Raw genomic sequence first — 7,906 nt, 5'->3', positions numbered from 1 at the left:
GAATAGGGACAGGAACACCAGTACCGTCCACTAGGGAAACAGGCAGCCTCCATACTATATATATTAGTCATCAAAGTCGTGGCGGGCGAGATTCTGAGGGTGCTACGTTCACCCTAACGTGACGGTAGGGGGTGCTAGGGAGTTCACGGCCGCCCCTAGGCCCCGCACCCTCACAGATGGCATTGTGTTTGTGATAGTCTTTAGTTCTTGAAGGAGTCCATTCCACAAATTCAGACTCTATCTGCTTCCTACATGGTCAGGTTTTCAAGATGACTCATTGAGGAGGGAGTTCCATTGCACTGGAGGAACCAAGTTTAGGACAAAGATTAAGAACTTATTTCTGACAAAGCCTTTGATGGGAAGTTTGAATATGGGAATGGAGGAAGTTTCATGTGTTTGTGGTAATATATGTTGCTGAAGAAAGGTACTGCAGTGTTCTCAACTACCTAGAGTTTCCTGAGGGTCGATTGCCTCATCACAGAACCAGGAATAGGATCCATAGAGACTACCAGTTCCAAAGCACACAGGAGGCTAAGTTCCCCCAGGCATTGCACTTTCTAAAATATTCTTCAGTGGCTGCACTACCTGTTCTAAAATTCATTCCAAGGCATTTTTAAATAAAAGAGTATTTCATTGGCAGTTCTGCAGCAATGGAGAGAAAATAATAAATTTTAAGATAAAAATAAACTTGCCTAGATACATACTGTGGAAATCATTATGAGGCAATGTATACTCTGGGAAACTTATTTACAAGGTACTGAAATATTTACTTAAGCACACTACATATCATAAGCCAGCCCTTTTCTCTGATTCTTACCAAAGCTGCAGGACATTGTCTGAAAGGAGGGAACACTCCCAGAGTTTGTGTCTACCAGAGGACATGACCCATCTTCAAAGCTCTTTGGGACTTTTGGAATTCTTAAAACATTTCAGGACTGCATCAACAAGTGGTCTAGCCAACAGGAATAACTTCACAGGACTCTACATCCATGCCTGTTAAAATTAGTTTTCATATGCCACCTTTAGTAAATGATTTGTCACGACGACTCAAAGATCTTAGGCTACTGTTTCTTTATGATTCCTGCGTCTCTCACATTAATGCCACTGCATTGTTCTTATAACATTGTCAACAGGCCTAACTCATGGTTTCCCTGCTATAACTCTTCTGAAGTAACAACCAGCAACTAAGTAAACAAAGTATATGAGGGAGTCACTTTGATAAAAGCTATCAGGTATATTATGGTATCAAGCCATAGATCATAGACCAACAGCCATCTAAATGTCATCTATTGTCAAACATTCTTAATCTATTTGTAATCACTCTGGATGGTCAATTTAGTGTCCCTGGCAGGTAGTTGTGATACTTATAAAAATAGACATCTGGTAGACACAGATACTTATGGTCACTTCACTGCCCACTGTTCTTGTTAGAAAGACAAGGCTGTTGTTCAGAAGTTGCCCAGAGCCTTTATTTGGGGCCATACGCAATAGGTAATAATGAAATTAGATAGGCAGCCTCTAAAAGCAGAAGAAATATCTTGTTGATAATTCCATGTCATGTGCCAGCCCTACCACATTTGTGCCACATGCCTCTTTTCAAGGAATTGTATCAGTTCAGATTTAGCTACTGAACTTCAATAGCTCAGCATATTTATTGTAAACAGCATATTTTCAGACCAGAAGTGTTGTATATAGAACATTAACACATAATAATAATATTCAGCTCTTAAATAAACAGCACACAAATATTTACTCTTTCCCCACAAACAAAAAATAAATGGAACTTGAGAGAGCTCAGTGCAATAAAGTGACCCAGTACATGTGTTCATGATTTGTTTTAGTGAATTTGCAACTTGATACTTCCCCACAGCTAAAGAAGTTCTCTTTTAATGCATGTGGTTAACTCATGTCACTACAGGCTTACACATTTGGTGTGGGGGGTCCAAGTTTAATACTCACTGGGCAAATCTACACATGCAAATGCACAGCGCAATAAACTCCAGCACAGTGTGTGCCCAAGTCAGCTGCTCCTGGGCACAGTGTATACACATGAGTCCAGGACCGCAGCTATTTGAGCCAGGGCTCAGCAGATCTGGGCTGGCAGCAACCTTGGGGGTCAACAGATGGGCTGGCTCGAGCACGCAGGTGCTCCAGCGTGGGGCAAGCTGGCAGGTAAGGGCCGATTCAATTCGGTTTCAGAGATTCGGGTGCCCCAGCCAGCCCCAGCCAGTCTACACATGTGTTTCTGCTCACAAAAGGACTCTGCCGTAAGACAGTGTTTGTCCTAGACAGTACTATCCTACAGCAGAGTTAATAAATTTACTGCTCCCTAATACAGGTGCACATGTAGACAGTGACGCTTTACTACAGAGCTAATTAGTCAGTAAAGTGCACATGTAGATGCACCCACTGCTGATGACCACTGTGTTTAGAATTCCTATATTCTGGGTGTCATTGCAAGTTCAAGATGTGTTACTTCACTTGCCATCTCTGATAACATAACTACATCACTATTGCTGTTGTTCTTCTTCTTTCTTCTTTTTTACAGAGAGAATCCCCAAAACCAAACCGTATATTACACATGCAGTTCTTCTCCTGGGCTGGGTATAAAAGGACAAATGATATATAACAGAAAATAGTCACTTTGCTTGACATCTTACTGGGAGGCATTCTGACAATATGGTGATAAGGTAAGAACCTCCACAGTAAGAACTGAATAAATCTCCCTTACATATTACTATTCAACCAGAAGGGCTGACAGATCATTTTGGCCTAGAGAATGTGAATGTAAGGTATTAGGCATGGCTATCTACTGCTAATTTAGCTTTGGAAAATATACCTTCTTGAGCTAGCTAAATTGAATATTTGATTCTAGAGATGGTCTTCAGATCCAACATTCAGATCAAAATTCAAACTTCCCAAAATACAGGGAGTTTGGATCTGACATGTGTTTTGATCCTGTCTTTACTTTAATATAGGCAAAGTGCTGGCTGGGATTGGGAAAAAAATAGACTGAAGTTTACAATAACATCTTATCTATCTGGCAATGGAAACTTCAGTCACTTTCAAAAATGAAGGAAGTTGAATCCCTGAAGATATTTGGATATTTAAGTGCTTGACTTATCCTCCAAACAGCAGTATAATGATATCACTTTCTCTGACATCACTCCAGCTGTACTTGCTAGCAAATAAATAGGCCATTTATGGTATAGGCATGAAGAGGCTGATAGATCAGGGAGCTCTAAGCCGCATTCATCTTTAGTCTCCAACCCTTCTTACTTCTTCCCTCAGAGCCACCTCTTCTGAAAAATACACTTTGGCCCAGAGAAAGGTTTAAGATTAGATCAGCCTCCTGCAGAAATTTTGCTTTCCCAAAATGTTATGCATAGATGAGATACACAATGGGTGTACAGACTAGAGCCTCTTAGTAAGTATTCTAAGAGTTAAGAATGTACAATCACTAAAAAGAGTCACTATTTTTAGATGTTGTGTAGTCCTATTACACAGTTTCAAAAGTATTAGCCTTATCAGCTGTTCTTTAATGGAAGCAGCACTTACACAATTATGTCCACATTCTCCTAAAAGCCTGCAATCTATACAACTTGGGGGAAAAAGCAACCTTGAAATGCTTACTTTTCCTTTTTGCTCACTATTGTTATTCCAGTAAAAATGCATTGAACATTAAATGGCAACAATTACTGTATGCATCTGAAAGCTGGATGTAACCATTGCCATTGTATTGGCATACAATCAGATTTCAGCACAGGTACATAAGCAAAGTGTATGCCTATACAGTCACAGCAGGCACTCTAAAATTTAAGGGTCTATTAGACTAATAAATAGTAAAGCAAATGCAAAACTTCAGAATGCCATTGTTAGACCACACTTCCTTGTAAAAGCGTAACACTCAGGATGCGGTGTGTCCATTGACTTAGATTGTGTCACAGGTGTGCTGGCTGATAAAATCTAGATTCAGGAACAAACTCCAGTCTTTACTCCTTGTATATGTAGGTACATGAGTGTAGGGACTCCAGAAGTAGGAAGGAGAACTGTTTTTTTCTTCTCCCCCCTCCACAAAATGCACATACAAGTCATGGCTACAAGCAAAACACAGAAAAATTAATAAACACTTTTGTTCTGTCCAAGTATGATGCCCAGATGATATATTCCCAATATAGCCATAGTGTAAAACTTCTATCTATGTGTTCCACAGCAACTACCCTTCTGCAGTTGGGTAGACCTTATACCACAGTATACTCTTGCTCATAAAAAACACCAGGGGTTTCTCATACCATTCAATGGCAATTAAGACTAGTAGAATTCTTTAGCTGTGGGAAACTACTTCAGCCTACAGGTGAATAGTTAGCACTGCTGGCACGAAAGTTATTTTGTTAATCAAATAAATCTACTTCTTCCTTTTAACCACACCAACATTGTCCATGTTTTGTTACTTGCAATAGGTGAGCCAATACTGCCACTACTCTGGTTTAGGGTAGGTAAGAGCCAGGATCAGAGAGAAGCAGTACATATAGTTGTAATACAAGTAAGTGATGAAGCAATGCATGTGATCAGTACTAGTGCAGGTAGACCTATAGAATAAAACACCTATAAAGTGAACTAGTTGGCTCCTAGAATAGACATCTGAGCTTCCTGGCATTTGTCACTCCATTTTTTCTTCTGACTTAAAGGAAACACATTCCGAACTCTGTTGCTCAGTAAAGTACTGGTAGCTGTTATTGGAACTGATTGGGCACATCTACACATGCACTTTACTGCACAGTAGACTGTGAAGTAAAACATCACCATCTACATGTGTGCATCAATTAGGCTGATATAGACTAATTTACCGTGCTGTTGGATAGTCCTGTCAGACACAAGTACTATACAATGGTGGAGTAAATAACTGCACTTAAACGCATGTCCAGATGATAACATCCAGATTAGTTTGTTCTGGCTTAAATTGTACCAGAGTTTATTCAGTCACATTAATTACACATGTAGATGCACCCATTTATGTGCTTCTGTGTTGTACACCCTCTTAACCTGAAACTCCAACCATCCTCAAAGTCAAATTAATCTTCATCTGAGACACTTAGGAAGTTCAATAGGCACAAATCCCCTGAAAACAGAAGTGAAAATTGTGGGAACAATATTTGTGTTCAGCAAAAAACAAACAAACAAACAAAACCAAACCAAAAAACCCCAAACCCAAGCCATTTCCCTCCCACTTTTCCATTACTTAGTGTCCAAGGTATTCCTGCTTTGTTTACACTAGTCTTATCAAAACAGCATGCAAGTGTAAGACAGCCACCGGACAGTTTATCAAAAGACTGTCAAATTGCTGCTACATCATGCTATTGTAATTCACAGAATATGATAGTCATTAAAATTCAGGACCCTCTTTATGGAACGAGCAAGATAATGATAACACAAGCTGTGTTTGTAACTCAAATAATAGGAAGTACTGGAAATGGCACAAAACCCAAGCATTTCTTAAAACTATCTCAAAAAAATGTTACCCTGCAGTAACTAAATAGCATGATCAGTTACTTGCCTTCCGCAATATGAATGTACATGTGCAGGCAGCACAGTCCCAATTGCAGCCAAAAAGCTGACGTGAGTTAATGTCCTAATGTTCAATCTATCATTCACAGAGCAGAACTCTGTGCACTAAAACCACCTTTCACCATTAAGGAAAGCAATGGCAAATTGGCTGATTAGCATAAAATGTACGACTGTGTTGTCTCTTAAGAGCCATTATTATGCTCTCCAAATATAGTTGTTTCAGTTGTTAAATGTATGAATTCTTCTGATATTTTTTGTATAAATCTTGGGACCTCCATTACGCATGCTATGATTCCCAGTAGATAGCAAAGCCCTAAGCAAACATAAAATGAACTTTTAAAGAAATATATGAATCTGGGGGGGGAAAAAAGTAAGCAACTGAATTAGTCTTGGCAACAGCCTCAAATAAATTCAGATTGGGAAATTTACCGTACTTAATCCAGTGAGACTCTTGCTATTCCTTAATATAAACCACATAAAGCAAATAATAAATTAGCCTCTTCCATCCTTTAGTTGTAAATATATATCGTGTAGCACTTTTGCCACAGCAGTGATAAAGGACATTGAATATCAGCGATTAGAAGATCATTCTGCTCATGGAAAAACTGCCACTTCATTGTCATGAAATATATTTGCTATAGTCAGTTGAAAACAAGGTCTTTACCATCCTGTGAGTAGCTTCATTGACTTAAGTAGAGCTCCTTGAATAAGGAAAGACTGGAGGATGTAGCCACAGCACTTCTAGCATTGGGTCATAAATTGCAAAAAGATATACTGTACTGTATCTGTGCCATTAGGCATAGTTCAGCTGTTGAAAATTGTACTGTTGGAAACTCTTTTATAATCCAGTAAAAATGTATCTAAGATAATGAAATCATACAGTACACTTTAAGATTTACAAGTCTGACATTGCATGCAATGTCTATCCTCTCTTTCCTAAATTAAAATATGGAGAGAGATCTCTTTATAAGCTAAAAACCTCTTCCCCCTGTTCCCCATAATTTTTAGAGGTCACTTAATGAACAGAGTCATGATTTGATGGAATTTTCCTCCCCTGGCAAGTAATCTATTAAGTATCTCACATTTTAGTAGTGCTGCACTCTCCATATCACCACTCAGTAAAGCTGCCACTTACCCAGAAGACAAAAACCAGACTGGCAGAGGAGCAGCAGCTTGGCTTAACTTCACATACATGCCTGTTGGAGAATTTCACATCACAGCTACATCATTAGTGAGCTCATTCATACACAAGCTTACCTAGCATTTAGATATATCTCAGTTTGGCAGCTGATCTTGGGAATACATCTCTCTCTGACATTCTGGGTAGAGGTAATTTGTGCATACTAAATTATATAAAACACCTGTTTGGCCACAGATAGCAAGCAGGAGAGTAGGTCAGAGCAAATGAGCAAACACATTGATGGAGTTCGTTCAGTCATTTTGAATTGCTTCCCTCTAAGGGATTCAGAATACCGAATCAAGTCTGGATCTCGTGTTTCCACCCTTCTTATGGCTGCCCTTCTATATTTATCTGCTTTTAGATGCATTTACACATGTGCTTTAATGCGCAGTAGCCTATTCTACTGTGCATTAAAGCATCACATCAAAAACAGTGCTAATATGCTAATGCACAATAGAAATAGGCTACTGAGCATTGAACATCACTAAACAGGCATGTGGTTTTGCTACTGTGTATTACAGCAGCCTAATGCGCATTTATGTTGTACCTCATATTAGAGGTACCTAAATTTAATGCTTAGCACCAAAAGCACATTAATGTACGTGTAGATATGCCCTTTGTCTCTTAGCATTTCACTCTTGGTCCCTCTACTTTCTAAAGATGACACTTTTCTCTGCTGTTTACTCACTTTTTCATCTTTGATCTTTTTTCACGCTGCTCTCTATGCATCACACAGATTTTGCAATGGTTCTTTCATATATTGCATCAAGATCCACTTCTTCCATAAAGTCTAAAAGAAAATACAGGTTGAGGAGCATTTGAGTACAGCTGAAGTTTGTTGGCTTTTTTTTTTAAATTATGTATAAAAATTATACATGTTTGTGGGTATCCTTCTCCTACTATGATGTATGCTTTCTTAGATTGTAAACTCCTTGTCTTCCTTTGCTTTAGTATCATGCTTTTATACAGAAGCTGACAATGGTCATTTTTTGAATTATGACTTCTTTTGCAGGCAGACTACCAACAGAGAAGCTGCTCAAACACCTGGGCAGCAGTGACTCGGACCCTTCTGGAAACATATGTTATGGCTTATCTGTATGCATTGCATACTGATTAGTCCAGCAGTCAGCAAATCTGCTCCACTGGCAATAAGAACTAATC

At 39.0% G+C, this 7,906-nt stretch overlaps 1 long non-coding RNA gene across 1 annotated transcript in view; it reads right to left on the bottom strand.

The window, feature by feature from the left end:
- Positions 1–7,320, bottom strand: part of LOC109324856 — a 22,558-nt gene extending 15,238 nt beyond the window's left edge. Inside the window, exon 1 of the long non-coding RNA XR_002105027.1 lies at positions 7,236–7,320. This is a non-coding gene — a long non-coding RNA (uncharacterized LOC109324856). The remainder of the gene's footprint in view (positions 1–7,235) is intronic.
- Positions 7,321–7,906: the final 586 nt, after the last annotated feature.

Source organism: Crocodylus porosus, unplaced genomic scaffold (assembly GCF_001723895.1).
Source record: "Crocodylus porosus isolate Cpor-Errol unplaced genomic scaffold, CroPor_comp1, whole genome shotgun sequence".
NCBI classification, from domain to species: Eukaryota; Metazoa; Chordata; order Crocodylia; family Crocodylidae; genus Crocodylus; species Crocodylus porosus.
Note: the sequence above shows the minus strand (reverse complement) of the source record. Positions and strands in the feature narration are given on the sequence as shown.